Source organism: Vidua macroura, chromosome 1 (genome assembly GCF_024509145.1).
Source record: "Vidua macroura isolate BioBank_ID:100142 chromosome 1, ASM2450914v1, whole genome shotgun sequence".
NCBI classification, from domain to species: Eukaryota; Metazoa; Chordata; class Aves; order Passeriformes; family Viduidae; genus Vidua; species Vidua macroura.
Genome location: NC_071571.1, coordinates 134,044,224 through 134,061,990, shown reverse-complemented (window position 1 = coordinate 134,061,990; position 17,767 = coordinate 134,044,224).

The window sequence follows — 17,767 nt, the reverse complement described above, 5'->3', positions numbered from 1 at the left end:
CGGCTCGTCCCCGATCCTTCCCATCCGCGGGTGTCTCCCAGAAGCGGGGACGCTGCCTCCGCCGCGGCGTTGGCTCTGCCCGGCCGAGTCCCTCCGGCTGCCCGCGGCCGGGGGCAGACACACGCCGCGGGCAGCAGCTCTCTCCTCCCCGGGTTAGGATCTGGATAGAAAGGATTTACACCTATCTGCCAGCGTGCCACAGCTAGTACCACACAGCAGCCCCCCGGCCTGAGCTGGCACCCAGCTCTTGTGCCCTGACTGGGTCTTGTGCTCTGTTTCACTAAGCCATCTGTCCCTTCACTGTTTTAGCCTCGTTGGAGAGCCTTGCTCCCACTTTGGTGTTGCAGTTTGCTGCTGTATAATTGGGAACCGAAGGTGCAATACTGAGTGCTCATCTCCAGAGATACTTCCACTCTTTCCTCTTGCACACTCACTTTGGAAAACAACCAAGAACATGAGACCCTGAAAAACAGACTATAATTAAAGCTTATGCTTGGGTAGTCCAAGTGACAGACGGAGATTCTGCACTGAGTTGTATTGATGGTGATTGCGGTTTGTATGGCAAGAGCTGCTTCACAAGGTTCCTGCAGGGCTGGAACCAGCCTCATGAACACTAGGCACTCTGGAATCATATCCTGAGGGGGAGATTTTATCCCAGGTGAAGGTTTCTCTCCTGGAATAATTTTGCAGTAGAGCAGCAGGAATGACTCCTTCCCATGTGAGAACTTACAGAGCAATACAGAAGTCATGTTCCACACTTCATGCCATTAGCCAGCATGGCTGTCGGCTATAAAGGATTCTTCCACTGAAATCCAAAATTAAGCTGTCCAGCATTATGGGAGCTGCAAATAGGAACACAAAGTCTCTGGAGTAAAAGCTCTTGTCCCTAAGGCTGGCTCAGGATCTCTACCAGGATCCCACAGGCCTTAGCTTTGCATCTCAGATGGCAGGTCCCGTGTTCTTGCTCTGAAGGGATTCAGGTCAGACATTGCTGTCCAAGCCACCAAATCTCTCATTGTGCTTCTCGAAACAGATGACCACTGAGGTGCTTCTAAGCAGCTTCCCAGCTAAATACTGACTCCCAGCAATCTTACTTTCTGACTGAGGTCTGCTGAGATCCCTTACCCACGTGGGTGCTGCCAGCAGCTCTTGTCCCTGTACTTGTGCTACTAAGGTCCCAGGGTGACTGGGGCAGTGATCTGAGCTACTTTTTCATCACTGTGGTAATGTTTTGGTAGATTAAAAATACTTTACTTTTATAAAAAGAGAGTTTCAAAAGAGATTATATTTCAATCAAACTGCTCCCCAGCAAACAGTCCCCAGGGCAATGGGATATAATGGTGTTTGAAGCCAATAAAGAAGCCTAACACACATCCCCCCTCCCAGGAGTTGTGTGTGCCCTAGGTAAGCACAGGACATGGCCCAGGAAAAACTGCCAGACATCCCTGAGTCTTCAGATGAAAACATGACCAACACATCAGTGTCTTACACTGCAACTGTGCAAAACTGCCTAGACCAAGAGCTCTAAATGAAGAACACACTGGAGCAGAACCTTGGGGGAGCCTTTATATGTTGTTTCATTTTAACTTAAAAGTTTAAGGGGCTCTGGCAGGCTGCTCCCTTCTGGCATGTGTGCTTTCACATCACTTTGATTTCAGTTCTAGCTCGACTTGCAGGAACTTTTTTTTCTGACACTTATTTTTCCTAGCAGTTTTCAAACCCTTGAAAAACCAATGGCAAGAGAGCAACAAAAGGCTTCTCTTTCTTTCCTGTTATTACTACCAGCACTAGAGAGGAATTAGACCATAAATGTGAAGCGGGGTCTTGAAGCATTATATTGAACCATGTTCATTTTCCTTGCACTAGTATTTCACATCACCTTTCAAATTTCCACTTTTGGTGGAACATTCAGAAAACTACTGCATAAAAATAATAATGTAACTATTACAGATTTCATATTTAAACTTCTGGTGTCATTATGATTTTGAATTTAAAAACATACTTTCAAATAAGATTTTTTTTGCATGACTGAAAATGTTTGTTAGCTCTAGTAAGCAAATTATTTCATTTTATTTTCATCAGTTCCTAGTGGAACTGAGAACTACTTTTTGAAACTGGAATTTTTTTTTCCCATAGCTAAAGGAAGTTTTATTCTTTGGTGTGTTTAGAATAAACTTAAAAGACTAGGAGAAAAAATGAGGTTTGCATTGTTTTGTTAAAAGAACAATTGTGGGTAGCCTTTTATCATAATTAGTTCTGAATTATTGAAAATTACTCCTCACTGCCAAGTGTGCAGGGCACAATGTTGATGGATCTGCACCATTCTGACTCCCTCCTGAGCTAAAGAGCAAACCCTGAGGCACAGAGGCACACAGCCATTGTGTAGAGGGTGTGTGAATAGCCTGTGGCAGGGAAGTGCATGTTGGCTGGCATGAAACAGAGATGGCATCTTTAATACAGCAAGGTAACAGTACAAGAGTATGAATTTGATAATCTTAGTTTTGCACTGAGAATTGTATTGGGAAAGTAAGTGGACAGACAAAGAAATCTGCCTCCAGAAACAGAAAATACCCAGCATCAGTTGAATCCTTGGCCTGATTCCATCTCCTCCAGTAGTGTAATTGTATGGGAACTACTCAGCCTCTGAAGCTGGGTGGAGAGCAATTGATGCAGGGCAGGAAGAGGTTGATGGCAATGTGCAAGTGAAGAATTAAAATCTGCAGAACACTTAAGGGGAAAAACTTCACAATTTGTTTTTCTTCCTTTACTTCAGCACCTGAGGTGGTGTAGCCTAGCAGGAGAGGGATTAAAAATGCAATTTTTTGGATCAAGTTTAATTTGTCATGCTGCTACCCTCACGCTGAGAGATGATTAAGGCATTAAAATCTGACCTCTCTTCATTAATTGCTAAAAAAGGGTGGTCTCCCACAGATCCTATTAGTGGAGCTTGGACTGTGTTTTAGCTGCTCTGGTTTTGTGCTGCCTGGTGCACACTGCAGTGATGCTTTTCCTCCTCATGCTGTCAGTGATGTCTGCTCTGTGTATGCTGGTTTCAAAACATGCTACTTGAAATAATGGGAGTAGGAAGTAAAAGGACAGGGTGGGCAGGGGATGAACAAGGGAAGGGGATTTCAGAGAATTTACATTTACCTCTAAAATAAGTTTAAAATAATGAAAAGAAACTTTTCCTCATAAAATCCGTACGTAATTGTTGTAGGACCCATTATTAATTTTTCCTTTGGTGATACCGAGTCAATTAAATCTTTTGTATCCCCATGACCATTTCAGTGTTAGATGAAGAAGAAGAAACAGGAGGTTTAGGAGATGTCCTGCCTGCCTTCATTTTTTGTGTGGCATCTCTGCTTGTTTTATAAGATGGCACTAAATTTCAGGCCCCAGCTTTTCTCACAAATCTGTTCACCCCAGAAAGTAGACAGCAGATCAGTTTACTGACCTACCCAGGATCCCTGTGGTTTAAGAACATTATTAAAGGGGGGGAGAAGAATTTGAATTTAAAACTTTTTCTTTCCAGTAATGTATTCTGTGTATCAGATAAGGAAGAATTATTTAAATGTGTTATACCCATTTGACATCATCACTCTAAGCTTGCAATATTCCTGGAAGCAAGATTGCCTCTGCAGCTTTCACACCATTTATATTAATAAATGATCACACATTCCTCTTTACTGCTGTGAACACTTGAAAAATATTATTTGCTTACCTTGATTTCTCAAATAATTGTCTTTAAAAGTTTTAAAATTTATACCATATAATTTCCACATTGCTGTGCATTAATTATGCATTTCTTTCCAACAAGGAAATAGTAGCATTCATTTATCTGATACGACCATTCAAACAGAGAAAGTTTTCATTTTAGTATTCACAGCTTCCTGGACATGTGTGGGTGATACTCAACATTAGCTACATGTGAAGGTTTGGTAAGATATCTCCAAAGAGCTCATAAATAGAGAGAAGTAAATTAACTCACTCTTCCACTGCATCTTTTTCACGTTTGAAAATGACTCTGAAACAGAACCTCAAATTCCAATTTCACAGAGTCAGAGAGCAAGGCCTTGAATTCTCCCATCTGAAATTTTCAATTTAATTTCAAAATAATAATTTACTAGATTCTTAATTGTGAATAACTGTAGCCTGGCAGCACAGAAGTTTCCTGTGATGGAGTACTATCAATGAAATTTTGTGGTCATTTCTTTTCAGCTTTCTCAGCCTTTGAACCACAGCTGGACTTTAATGCTGACCTGAACTTGTCAGGGTCCAGTCTCCTTCCCTTGTGAATAGTGAATGTTTCTCAGTGAACAAACTGTAAGCTTTGCATAAGTGGGAAGTTTAGGATCAGTATAATTATATTCACTTTCCCAGCAAGTAGTGAAAAACCGATACATAGCAAGCATCAAAATGTCCTCACTGCATGGCATCTTACTGATACCTTATGACTGAAAACTGGGGCAGATGTGCATGTCTGTACAATGTATATCGTGCCTTTTCTGTGTGCTGTGTGAACACAAATCTTCAAAATCAGTATATGGAAAGATAAAACTCTAGGTTTGCCTCATCTACCTTCTGACACATTGGAAGTTCAAACATTCCAAAGTTGCATGAGGATATTTGCTTCATTTGTGGCTTGAGCAGCTGTGCCCTTCGCTGGTCTTGGAATGCAGAGTTACCCCATTTGCTGTCAAGGATAGAAAGTAGATTGCAACCACTGCACAGAAGCAGAGACTGGGTGATGGTGGATCCCAGGTTTTCATGAAAGGGGATGCTTGGGGGATAGCATACTTGCTAATGGCTAAGTGTATTTTCCTCATGGAAAATATCTCCTACTTTCCTTTGAATTCAAATAGTTCAAAGGGATCAAAAGAAAAGGTGGTAGGAAAAGGTCATAATAGAGAAGTTTTGGCTGTATTACTTTGTCACATTGAGAGCTCCTGGCTGTTCTAAACAGCCATTCCCTTCACCAGACTCTTTGGAGGGTGCAATAACCACCTATGGAAACAAATCCTCCAAAGTATTGCTAGGCTGTGACAGCCCAGCTGAGATCTCTTTCTTAAAGAAGGTCTATGGTCTAAACCTTCCTTAGGTTCTTCTTAAAGAAGGTCTAAGATCAACCTCCAGTCCCTTTGGGTGTCTCAGGCTTGTTCAAATAAACTGGCAGCTAGTGAAATAAAATTATTTTCTGGGAAAAAACAATTGTCAGCTGTGCACCTCATTTGGGGGTGTTTAAATATCTATTGATTAAGGCACCTGAATAAAGGATGTCAAGTGTAGTATCCAGCAAGGATATTAAGGGAAAGTAAGAAAGGATAATGCAGAAAATCTCAAAATACCTGGGTGGTGCTCCCCAGCAGAAAGAGACATTGAGTTTGTTCCTAAAAGGGCTCAAATCAGTCACTGCCACCTTGCAGAAGCCCACATGGGCACTAACCATAATGTCCCTGGAAAACTCAGACTGCAAACAGAGCTGTAGCACAGAGCAGTGATGGATTTATTCTCATTTACCCAAGTCTCTGCAGAGCTCCTCCACATAAAATCTGTTTACCACGTACTCTGTTCCAAGATTACACTTTGTTCCTAATTAAGAAGGTAAATCATAAAACCTAGTTATGAAACCAGTATTTTATGTAACTAAGTATCATACTGGGTAAACATTTAGCACTTCAGTTGTTCTTGGCAGAGTAAGCCTGAAATTTTATGGCCCTAATACCCAAGTCTTAATTAAATATCTTTGACTTTTTCCTTTGGATGCATTCTTCTCTCTGTGGGTATTACAAAATTAAGCATGTACTGCCACATTTTAATTGTTTACAGGTAATTCATTTGTTTTGAAATAGACTAGATGCTCTATCAGCCTAATGCAACAGTGCAGGAAAATCTAAATGCAATTAAAAAGGAAGTAGTCAGACACTCCATTAGCTGTGTTCTACATTAGGAAAGCTCTGTAATTTGAGGAATTTCTAGTTCTACATATACAGGGTCTACTCAGTCAACTATAAATCTGACAGATACAATATTTTGCTGTCTTCTTTTCCTAGGCTTTTTTTTTCTGTTCCCTACAGTGCCAAGAGGACAGGAAAAAGGAGATGGAAACCTGCAGGACTTAATTACATTTGTGTTATCAGTAAGAGACCAATTAAGAGCAATCATGCTGAATTTTAAAGCATATTTTGTCATCTAAAAAATAAAAAAAAAAAAGAGAAAAAAATAATCTCCATTCAATAAGTACTTGTGAATATTTCTAAACTTCAGCACAACCTTTTGTACATGTGTCTTCCTTTGAGCTCCACTGCTTCTGCTGAGCTTATTTGAAAGTGCCACTGAAAATTTACCTCAGTACAATTATTCTGAATTCAGCCTCACTCTTTATTAATGCTAACTCTGAAAGATTCTGTCCTCCTGTTCATATCTGTCCTCTTTTATTCTGTCTAAACACTGTGGAGCCTAGAGCAGCATCTTCCTAAGATTCCTCCAAAGTTTTGACTCCTGGTTGGGTGTCATCAGTCCAGGGGAAACCAGAATAGCCGTGCACCACCTGTGCCCACTCCCAATACCTTTTAGCACTGAGATGTGAAATGCAACTGTAAATATTTTGAGGTTTCCCTGCTTTTAGGTTGGTACACAGCGTATGACTCACTGGCTGCTGCACAGAGCCTGTGTTTGCTGTTGCAGAAAGCAGATGATACTGTTATTATGCAAAATCACTTCCACCCACCCTGGTGACTCACCAGCACGTCACCAAACAGGATTTACATCAGTTTCAAAATATATCTCCATTACCATTCCCATCTCAGCAGATTACTTATTTCTTCCTTCCACTCCTTCTCTGAATGACGACAACGCGGCTGCGTTTTCCTCTCGGAAGCAGAGCAGGGCCGGAGGCTGCTCCTGCCTGGTTGAGCTCAGTTTGCCAGAAGGTTTCACTTACAAATGGAGCAGGAATACTGGCAAGGGCTGCCTCTCCATCGAATGACCAAGCCCTTTTCCTATGATGGAGGTTTCCCTCTTCAGCTAAGATTTTTTTTTGCTCTCTTAAGATCAGTTCCATTAATTTGTATCTTAAAGAGTTGATTCATCTGCGAATTAACATAAGGTAGCACTGATCTCAGCTTGCTGTGATGTGACAGTCTGTAAATAGTGTCTGTAAATGGTGACAACTCAAGGGCTGCTTGACTTAAACAAAAAAAACAAACAAACAAAAAAAAAGATTAATTTGCCTCAGTCTAAAATTGTTACACTTTTTAACTCCATAGCCAAACAAACTGCAGCAGGAAATCTGTCAATTCAGGAAAGGAAAACTAAGATAATCCTCTTTTAGAAAAGTTATTCTCCTGTGGTAAGCCATTACCTCAGTCTTGTGGAAGCGCCTGGTGATGATAGTAAATAACTAAAAGCATTCCTATTTATTTGAGGAATTCTATTAAATTATTAATTTCATGGCTCTCTGTTCTGGCATGTTTTGTGTCTCAACATGAGTAGATAACATTTAAGTGTCCTTGAATATTTGGGCTTAAATTGACTTGAGATTGGATGGATTTGCAAACCTGAACATATTCAGAAATTTGGAAGTTTAGCTCTCTGCTTCACCTGCAAAAAGGGAATATTCCAGCCCTTGTTTGCTGACAAAATAAATACACACATTATATGGGACACTGTGCCAGTATACCAACTAGGACATAAATATAAAAGCTAGGTTATGTACAAAAGCAAAGAGATCTCTCAGGAAGATCTATCCTGACGAGTATCCCAGCTGCTTTTGAGGAGGCATGGGCTCTCAGGCTGAGAACATTCTCTGAATTTTTGATTCACCCAGCTGCTCTTTTCAGAAGGAGCTATTCTGTCAATCATAACACTACTGAAGGCCATCCTCTCTTTGTCCATTCCCATGACATCCTTTCAGTGCCCAGGTGTTCGTTCAGCTTCACTCTGCCCCTGCTGTGTGCTGTGGCTGCATTGTGCTACACTTGTGCAAGCAGAGCAGCCTGAGTCAGCTGGCTCCAGAGGAGAGACCAGAGCTGGGAGGGCACCAAGTGTTTGCTCTTTATACACCTGATGGTTGAGACCAAGCCATGAGCCTGAAGCTGCTGTGTCTGACCACAGCTGGATCACTGATACAATCCCAGCGCACTCAATGCTTGGCTGGGTTCACATTTGGCAGCACCTTTGTTTCATGTTCTGCGTGTGATTCACCATAAAGATAGGGAAAACCCCCACAAATTTAAATAGCTTCAAGAATGTTTAAAAGAACAGCAAAAAAAAAGAAAGCAGCTTAGCAAAACAGTGATTTGCAGAGAGCTCCAGGTAAGAACTGCAGCTTGAGGAGGTTGGAGACATCACAGTGTGGAAATGAAGCCCTTGAGATTCAGTTAGAGATGAAGACATGTAACCCTATCTATGGCCCACTACAGTCCATGGGGATCTAAGGAACAGAGTTCAGCTGCTCAGCCAGAGGGGATTCAGGCAGACAAACAAAGCATTTAGTGATCCAGGGAGGATCCAGATGGATATGGGCCTCCCACTGGCCCCATGTCTTACCTATCATCCTACCTTTGATGATCTTAAAGGTCTCTTCTAACCTAAACAATTCTGTAATTCTTCCAGCAGATCTCAGCTGCCTTATGGCGTTTGACATGGCACTGGCCACCCCTGCTCAGACAGCACTAACAAACTGCTGCTCAGCTTGTCTAGGGTGAGAGCTGAGCCAGCCAGCTTACAGGCAGACATCACCATTTTTGCTGTTTAGAGCTGAATTTCACACTTTGGTGAAGCTGCCTTCTGTTTGCAAACCCTGCTCCTCCCATTCTTTTGCAGGAAATGCTCACATCCTGGTTCCCTTGCCATGCTATGCAAAAAGATTGGCTACTTCAAAATGTGTTGCTTTGAGATATTGTCCTTTGCCAATATTTGCTTAAGGTAAAACAAGGTGTTAGTAATTACATTAAAAAATAGTTCTGTAAAGCAGCTGACCCCCTTCCAGAGGTTGTTGTGAAATTCACAACTATCTTCTGAAACTTGAATTTCATTGCTGAGGAGGACCTCTTGTTGTGGGTTTGTTGATTTTGGTTTGGGTTTTTTTGGCTGCTGTTAGTTTGTGGGTTTTGGGGTTTTTTTGGAAAGAGTTTTTGTGGGGTTTATTTTTGGTTGTGTTTTTTTTTTTTTTTTTTTTTTTTTTAATTAGGAAATAGTTCAAGAGGAACAATGTATCCACATAGTTATTTTAAACAAAAATGGATTTTGTATTATTATTCTTATTTTACTATTACATTTCTTGGGATCAGCTGCATGAGAGCCAATGAGAGATGCAAAGGCCTGAATTAGGAGCCTGAACTGTCCTCCAGAAAAGCAGAACAAAAGGAAAATTATAGGTTTGATTTAGCATTTTGAGTGCAATCCAAGTCTGACAGAAACAAGTGGCAAGAGATCATTAACTGAAATGGGGATGGCATGTAACCTGCTCATTTTAGCTCCAAATTTTGAAGCTCCGAAGTTTGAAGTGCTTGAATGAAAAAGTACTTTTTTATTACAACAGCTTTTTTTTTTCACAGAAACAAAAAGGAACCCTTATCTGTCTTAAGTAATACCTTTTAATAAGGCCAGCTGAAATATTTAAAAAATTCAAACCTGATTTTTAATAATTGGAAGTGGCTTTTTTTAAAGAATGTAAAGCTATTTTTACCTAACCATTGTATTAATATGTTTTCCACTAGAAAATATACTAAAATAATTTGAAAACACTACTTTACAGCACTAACCACAGTAATTTTTAGAAAAATATCAAGATGTGGGCACCATAATCCATTCTGGTATCAGCTGGGCCAATTCTTCCTAAATAGTTTAATTATCAATTTTCCACTGAGTTTGGTCCCACTCAAAAAACACTGAGTATTAGTTTTGAAACTGTTATTTGTAGTACTAATGACTGTCTCAGCAGTCACAGTGTTGAACATGGTGGCAGTAAATGCCTACTTAGCATCTACAAAAAGTACACCCAAGCCCAAGAGTGTGTTGGTGTTTCAAGATGGCTTTAGTGCTGTCCTCTCAGAGACACAATTCCAAAAGGTTTGGTTCTTTCATCCATCTTCATTCATCTACAGTGCCATTGGACCACCTCAAATCTTCAGAGGAGGAAAAAGTCCTTTGCAAAAGAGTCAGTCAAAGCTCTCTCTACTAAAGCTGGGCAAAGATGTTTTTCTAAACCACAGCATTTCCACAAGGTGACAATCCCAGGTGAAAACCGGAGGGAAACTGGATTAAAAGCACCTCTAGTTGGTAACAAAGTTGCTCATAGATATGTACTTACAAGCATTTTTCTAAATTCTTATGAAAATTTAGCCACTAGAGGTGTGTCGCACATTTTTAGAAATTAACCATTTTGGACAGTTTAAGTGAAGAATTCTTATTACACCAGTTTAGTATTTGGGAAGAAACTTGCTATTTCTATTTCATTCTGATGAAGTAAAATTGATAGAAGGTTTATTCTTCAAAGTTATGTACCCCAGTTAAAAATATCATTGATTTACTATTTAGCACAAAATTGTTCATCATTATTAATTTCAGATTTTGTTGCCACCAGGAATTAAAATCTGTTGTTTTTCAGTTTCTCTGTAAGTGCAGACAGAGCCCCTTACAACACTCTGCTGACACAACAGTTTCACTGGTTAGAGCCAGGATCCATCAGCACAGCAATGGTGTCAGAACTAATCCTTGTCAGATGGGGAAATACACTCAGCACGTGCTAGACTGGCATGTCAAGGCAGACCCTGCCACTTCACACCAGGTTGTGTGCAGTAACAGCAGTGGCAGAGTAACAGCATCCCACTGGTTCAACACTATTTAAATGGAAAATTATCTGCTGGGAGAAGAAAGAACCAAAAATACTTATTAGTTTACAGCAAATGACAGTAAGAAATTCTTACAGGCTGGGGCTCTGCATGGCAGACATTCCTCTCTGTGCACAGATTACTCATCGTGGTCTGAAAAAGTACATTTAAATTTGTCCTTACAGTGTAGATAAAGGTGCTGAGCACTTCTAATCCATCTGAATGCCCAGTGTATCAGTGACAGGCTAACAAAGCCTCTGTGGTGCCATAGTGGCACTAACACCTCTCCCACACAGTCCCAGAAGCAGTACAGGCCTGTCACCTGGGGATGAACTCTCTCTGCTTGCATCTGCTGTGTATTTCCTATTGCATTCATCTAAGCTCATGATGCTTGTTTTGTTTTTTTTCTGACACCTATTTAACTTTGAATTAAGTTGAAAGAACACTGAAATAGGTAACTCTGACCCACAGTTTCACAAGGGTTAAGCGGAATTTTTATGGATAGTTTGACTCCAAAAGCTGGTGAAAACAGTCTTTTCATCTTGATTACTTGCTGTACCATTAGTAGCTGAAAATCCATATGTAATTTTGTATTTCCACACCCTTAATCAGTGGAGCATAATGAGCAGATTGGCCAAATAATCAGCCTATCCTTTGCTTCACAATACTTCGGGGCATTGATGATGGCTGCAGCATGATGGGCTTCAAATCACATGCTCCAGAGCCTGGTCCAGGTTGGATAAGCCCTTATGAGCAGGTTGCAAGTCTCTTGTAACAAAACACAGCACAGTCAACAAATACATTGTGAAATATAACCAATTCTGAAACAGTATTGTCCAAGAAAACAGTTTTAGTAATGACTACAAGCTTTCATAAGGCTAAATGTGGCAAGGTAAACTGTTGTTTAGCTATGGGAGATAAAAAAGCATCTGAATTTAGGGCAACTAAGTGGGAACTGCAGGTACTAAACACTTCTAAGAAAACCAGGCTGTTGAGAAGAGAGGAAAAATATCACTTAGCAACATGAAAACATTTAAAAATGCAGTCTGTGGTACTGTGGCAGTTTATAAATACAAGAGGAACAAGGAAAGGGAGGAGTAGAAGAGTGTAAAGAACTGGGGAAAAAGGGGAAAGTTGGAGCTGCAGAAGGACAAAGAATTAAGAGATTCAGTAAGGAACATGCAATGACCTGCAAGAGAATAATGTAACCAAGGTGATGTGACAGAGCAGAACAGGAGTGGGAAGCTAGCAGGGCTGAGGCCCTGCTCCTGGCTGCTCTGCTGTGGGAAAGCAAGGCCTTACCAAGTGAGATTGTCTCATGTAACCCAGAGTAACACTTCTTACAGCTGCTTTCTCCATCGTGTTTACAGGTGAAGTTTGGTTGAAAACAGTTTTTCTGTTTTCTCTTAGCCAAAGGAGGTAAGCAGGACATGGGAAAACAGGTGGGGTTCAGCTGGACCAGCTGGCAGATCTGCTTTGGACTGATGCTGTTGCTCACACAAGGCAGAGAATGGCAAAACAAACACGTGCAAGATGAAGTAACTGTGTCATGATTCCCACATGTCCTAAGACACCAGGAATTCTTCCTGAGGAGTCTGAAAGCAAAAGGCAACCTTCTGCCAGGCTCTACTAGAAGTTATCAAAGCCCTGCATTTTGAGTATTTGATTTAAAAATCTAAGTTTGTTGTGGAAAGAAAACTTAGTAGCTCAGGAACTACAGGAATATTTTCACACATCAAAAAACTCACAAATCTATTTTAAAAAAAGATTAAAAGGCCTGCATTAAAGTTCTACAGCCTTCAGCTGCAGGATCTCCCCTGTTGCCACAGGTGTGGAGCAGGGCTGAACATTGCAAAAGGAGATGGTATAGAAACTGAAGACTTTTGCTTTGCTGGAAAATACATATGATCCCTCAAATTCCTTCATTTAATACTTGGTAAAATAAACAGTACCAGTAAACAGTGTAGTCAAAGAATCTACTTTTAAAATACTGAAATCTCATAATGTACCTTAAATTAGACATGTAGCAATTCTGAGTCCACCAGAATTCTCTTTCACCATTGGGACATGCCAATTGCTTCAGGCTCTTCAGCGAGAAGCTGGATATGTGCTTGGCACCACATAAATCTTTAAGGAGCATGGGGAAGCAAAACATAGTAATTACAGACAATATTAAAAACTTCCTTGGTACTATGAGACCACGAGACTATTCAAAGACCAAACGCTTCAGTTCAAACTCAAATCATTCAGCAAAGGTTTTATGAGAGCTTTACCCCACAGTTATTTGAGAGTAGCTCGAGGTTGCTCTCTAGAGGTGGAAAATACAGATTTCACTTCTGCAGATGATGCAACCAGAGCAAATCGTCAAGGACACGTGACAGCACACACCCGGACAGAGCTAGACAGGAGAGATCCTTGATGAGCCTACAGAGGACAAAAGCTAAACCCATTACATTTTTAGAAAAGTGATAGTGAGGCCAAAACCAAGAGATCAGTTCTACGATGTTGTGCACACACACTGCTCTTTGTAACTCTTTAGCATGACAGTGTTGTCATCTGTTCAAAGCTGGCTCTCCACCATCTGCTTTTGCCTAATGTAGTTTCCCCTGTAGTTTTCTCATTGGCTCTGTCGAATGTAGGACTGCCCAAAAGTGTCCACACAGCCACAGCTTCCCAGGTCCCACCACCACCATCTCACCCAGTGTCTCAGGGAAATACAGCATTGCAACAACCTACTTACAGACTCCCAAGAACCTCAGGAAAACCACATTCTACTCAGTGAAGCTGCAGGAATATAAATATTACACTTGTATTTCCCCAGAACCTACAGAATGTGAGCTTCTTGGTGAAACATAAACCCCAGACCTCTGCAAGAGGAAACAGTCATGATTTAGTCTATCCATGACTCTTGCTATTAATGCCACAGTACAGAGAGTGACAGAGTTCATTCATTTATACTGAAGCAACATTAACGGAGCCCAGGCAGGGATCCTATCCCCATGAAGTGAAGCGTGATACCATTTGCTTCTGACTCATCTCCCCAGTTGTGCTCTTTAAGATATTTAAGTCAGTATAAGATAAACTACACACTGTCTGCCTGGAAACAAATACTAAGGTGCTAGCAAATATTACAGTCTTTCACTCTAAGAATCCAGTCCTGGTTGGGCGGAAGACAAACACTGCAATTGTTGACATAAGTGATGAAGCACAATTCAAACATCCCTTCCGCAGTGGGAATTCTGCCAGAAAACCACAATTAAAGTATAAAGATATCTGGGAAGAACTTACTTTCTAAACACTTTTCAGAAACCAGTCACTGCCTGAACTATATCTAATAGCTCAGCAGATCATAGATACATTTATCTTTCAGAAAGCTTTCAAAATCATCAACATCTTTATGAAAAGTGAATTAATATACAGGTTTAAATGCTAAGCATTTCAGACTATTATATATTAAAAAGAAACAAAACCAAAGATTCCCACATCAGCTGGTCACTGTGCATTGCTATATCCAAGAGCTACAACAAAAATAGCCCCAGAAAACAAGTGCTTGAACACTGCAGAGGGCTCCAGTACCCTTGCTCAAGAAAATAATTAGTCTCAAGAGCACCTTATCAATGTTTATTCATTCTGAGAGGGTGTAAAGAGGGAGCCTGACTTCTCAGTGGTGCCCAGAAACAACAGGCACAGAGACACATCTTATCCTGTCTAAACAGAACAGTTTTACTACCTGGATGTTTGAACACCAGGGAAGATTGCACTGAGAGCATTGTGGAGTATCCAGTCTTGGAGATTTCTAACCCCTTACTGGACACAGTACTAAGCAATCTGTTCTTCCTGACCTTGCTTGAGGAGGGAGGACTAGACGATGGTCTTCAGTGGTGCCTGCCAACCTCAGCCACTGCCAAGCTGTGGTGTGTCTCCTTAGTGCTGAGGTGAAGGGACTAACCACCCTCCTCAACCCATTGGCAGTGCTCTTCCTAAGGTGTGCTATTGGCCTTCTCCGCTACAAGTGCACATTGCTGCTTCATGCTCAGCTTTTCCAAATGGAGCCCTGGGTCCTTTTTCTGCAAAAATGCTTCCCAGCCAGTTGGCTACCAGTGTGTACTGGTATACGGCAATCCAGTATTCTTCCTCAGATGTGGGACGTGACATTTCCCTCTGCTGGACTTCATAAAGTTCCCATGTTCCAACTTCTGCAGTATACTGAGTGCCTTTGAACATGGACCATTTAGCATATGAGCCTCTCCTTCCAGTTTTGTGTCACCAGCAAACTTGGTGAAGGTGCACTGTCCCATCATCCAGGTCACTAATAAAAATGTATAAAATATGGCCCCAGTATTGAACCCTGGGACATACCAGTAGTAGCTAGTGGCTTCTGTATGGACTTTGTATCACTGATCACAAACCTTTGGCCCCACAAATTCACCTACTTTTCAGTCCACCTCACCATGCATTTAACCTACTCCAATGTGCTCCATCAGATTGCCAATGATGCTACAGGAGACAGCATCAAGGGCCAAGATACACAAACATCTACTGCTCTGCTCACATCCATTGATCCAATCATCTCATTGCAAGAAGTCCATCAGGTTGGTAAGGCACAAATCCAGACTAACTACCCTTAATTACCTTCCTGTCCTTGGCACAGTTTGCTCCTTCATCCTTCCCAGAAACGAGGTCAGGCTGCCCAGACCTCATCAGTAGATCTGGGTCAGTAGTTTCAGTAGATTCAAGACAGAGAGATGCCTCTTTTCTTCCAACAAGTTTGTCATGTTTCATTTTCCTTAGAGTTCACTGAAATCCTCTCCTGCTCTGACCTCAGCTATTGTGATGCTCCCTCATACCTCTTCCTGTTCAGTAAGGAGTTACTAAGTTTGCTTAACTGCCCCTCCTTCAAGCTCCTGGCTACCACATTCCTACCGCGTCCCCAGTTCTCTGCTCATTCTTCTTCCCAGTCCTGGTGATCCTGGTGATCACTGCAGGTATTGCTTTGTCACACAATTTCATTACTAAGTTTTATTTGTGAGCTTTCAAATGGCATCCATCAGCATTTCAAGACCTATGTTAATTTTACTAAAAGACTAGAATTTAGTAGAATTTTAGAATTTTACTAAAAGTATTGCTATTTTAGCTGCTGCACAGCAGAAGTATCTATCTCCCCTTCTCAGACTTTGATTACAGACTGTAAATTGTAACAATCCAGTTATGTCTGCTTTTCCTATTAAGACATAAATCATCTGTTGATACTTAATTATAAGAAAAATAACATTCCCAAACTCCTCACATTCCTGAGTATACTACGTTTTTAATTTCTTCCACAAATTACTCTCTAACCTAGTCACTTGCCCTGCTTCTTGGAAACAAAATGAAAAATTTCCATTTCTACACAGTTTTAACTTTGTTTCAGTTGCCAGAAATCTTTGAAGAACCACAGAAATACAATAAATTGTAAAATGATGTGGGTTTGGTTCTAGCTTTTCCCTATAAATCAAATCTAACAGACTAACTAATCTAACTGACTCCCAGCTCCTGTATCCAAAGTATCTCTTCATCACTAAAAAGGCCCAACGATATCCAGACATCAGCTATTCCAGGCTGGTTACTAATATTTAATACTCTGCAATTTTCCCTTCTTTTAAACAGCAATTTTGAGTCTACTCAGCCACAGGTAATGCCAGACTAGATACATCACTGAAAGGAAATGCACTGCAGGTTATTAATTTCCCTATAGCCCACAGAGGGGACCACAGTGGAGCAGAAACTGTCCTGCAGCCTAATTAGAGGTCTGTGCCAGAGCACTTATCCACACTGCAGCCTCTGGAGGACCCAAAACAGAGCAGGGGGACAAGCTCTGAAGGAAACATGACTCACGGAGGATCTGTGCTAGACTAGGTTTATTCTGAAGGACTGCAGCCTGTGGAAGAAGCCATACTGGAGCAGGGGAAATGTGTGAGGGGGAAGATAAAGCAGAGAGGAATTATTATGAATATATGATCATAACCTCTATTCTTCATCCCTCTAAGCTGCTGAACAGAAGGACAGAGGTTAGAAGTAAAGAAGTTGAGCCTCAGAAAAAAAAAAGGGATATGGTATTCCACTTTTTATCTGCTTCTCACAAACCAAATCTTCTTGAACTGGCAATAAAATTCTTCAACTCCAACTCTCCCATCTTACCCAAGCCTAGTCTGTTTTGCCTGTGACAGTAACTGGTAAGCAATCTCTACATCTTTATCTCAACTCAGGAACTTTAGCACCCTGTATTCTCCCCTGTCCCATCAAGCAGGAGTAGTGAGAGAGCAGCTGATGGGTAACTGGCCACCAGCTAAGGTCAACCCACCACAGCCTCCAGCGAGCATTTCCCACAGTCAAGCTTGCATCCTTTGCCTCTCCTTATTGCCATGTACCTCTGAGAAGTGCTCAGGCATATCAGAAGGCTCCATCTTCTCTGTATCCTCTGTTCAGGCAGTTGGAAATACCAGTAAAATCTGCTCTTTGCTTTTCCCATCTCTTCCCCAGCAGGGAGAGACATGATTCTCTCAGTCAGTGTCACATGCTCCATCTCCCTGACAAGCTTGGGTAGTTTCCACTGGACTTTCTCCATTGTGGTACTCCATTTTCTTGCATTATAGAGCCCAGACATGACTTTACAAGTGCCAAATCCTGGGGAAGGATGGCTACCCTCTTGCTAGCAGCCATCCCAGGAGATGGCTGGCCACAAGCACAACTAGCTTCCCATGAGCAATCCCAGCTCCTTCTCTGCAGTGTTGCTTCCTGGCTAGTCCACGCCCAGCCCAGACTGGGGAATAAGAGTTATTCATCCCCCAGCACTGGACTTGGCAATTCTCTCTGCTGCAGTCCATGCAGGGCCTGTCAGCCCATTTCTCCAGCATTTCCACATCTCTCTGCCTTTCAGCATATTGACTGCTTCCCTC